Source organism: Cyprinodon variegatus, unplaced genomic scaffold, assembly GCF_000732505.1.
Source record: "Cyprinodon variegatus isolate N-32 unplaced genomic scaffold, C_variegatus-1.0 Scaffold329, whole genome shotgun sequence".
NCBI lineage: Eukaryota > Metazoa > Chordata > Actinopteri > Cyprinodontiformes > Cyprinodontidae > Cyprinodon > Cyprinodon variegatus.
The window spans coordinates 673117-674243 of record NW_015150782.1 but is presented as its reverse complement, the minus strand read 5'-3'; the positions used below and the strand labels follow the sequence as shown (position 1 = coordinate 674243).

Here is a 1127-nt window from a genome sequence, read left to right as displayed (position 1 = left end):
CTGGTTTCAACCGTTGCGTATATTAGCTGCGACATATGAATGAAGATGCTATGACCGAAAACATTTAAAAACTGGCCTGCATAAGATAACGAAAGAAAAAAAAACAGATTTTAAGACAGGATTTTTTTTTTCTTTTTAGAGAAATGTTCTAAATTTTCGGACAATATCATCTGATAAAGAGTACATTTCTATACATGTTTAAGCTAGAATGATTTGACATTTAAATATGACTTCCCCACGATTTAAATTCAGAGGGTCCCCTGCCTGTCTTTGCCTAGGGCCCCAAATTTCCTAAATCCGCCCCTGAAAGCACAGTGTATCAGTAAATAAATTAAATCGTACAAAGATAAATGAAAACAGCATTGACCTTCCGATCAGTTAGTGAATTATATTAAAATATGATCGGCCTCCTTCATGTTTTTATAGCAGATAAAGTGATTAAATAGTTGGGGTTAAATGTTTCACTGCGGTCTAATTAATGAATAAAATGTGTTAAAAGGCGCCGATCATTTCAACACATCCTGTCATGATAATCAGACAGAATCCCCCACCCCCCCTCAGCCATTATATAAGCCGGGTTCAGCAGCAGCAGGCTGGGCGGGAAGGAGAACACTGGAGAACATCTGATGGCGGATCAAACCCTCCGATCACAGCGGGACTCTAATGGAGGCAGCGGGGGTCCGCACGGCACCGACAGAAAGCCACCTACCGCTGCGGAGGACAGCCAGGTTAGCCAGCGAGAAAACCTCCCGGGAATCCAGCGTCCGCGTCTAGGAAGCCCCGCCGCCTTTCTGGCTCATTCCCCGGTCATTCCCAGCGGCCGCGGTCAGCGTGAGGCGGACGGTTCGTCTCTCTGGTGTCGGAGTGGAAGCGGGTTAGAGAGCAGCTCCACGGCTACAGGCACAGGACCGACCCCCGCTGAAAGCAGAGCTGCGATTGGCCCGTCACTCACAGGAAGCTGTGTGTCAGAGCTGCTGATTGGACAATTCTTGAGAGTGGGCGGAGCCACGGTCGATTTAAAGCACAAAGCATAGCTAGAAAAATGTATATTAAAAAAAATAACCCCCTCGTTCTACTTATATTGTAATATTTATATACATAATATTATTATATTGTGTTGGTTTTAT

The 1127-nt window shown here is 44.8% G+C and overlaps 1 protein-coding gene across 1 annotated transcript in view; it reads right to left on the bottom strand.

Moving 5' to 3' along the window:
• The window catches only part of LOC107091218 (protein-tyrosine sulfotransferase 1), a 44552-nt gene extending 43647 nt beyond the window's left edge, over positions 1 to 905 (bottom strand). Inside the window, exon 1 of the mRNA XM_015385014.1 lies at positions 710 to 905. The gene's annotated coding sequence lies outside the window, so the exon portion shown is untranslated. The remainder of the gene's footprint in view (positions 1 to 709) is intronic.
• Positions 906 to 1127: the final 222 nt, after the last annotated feature.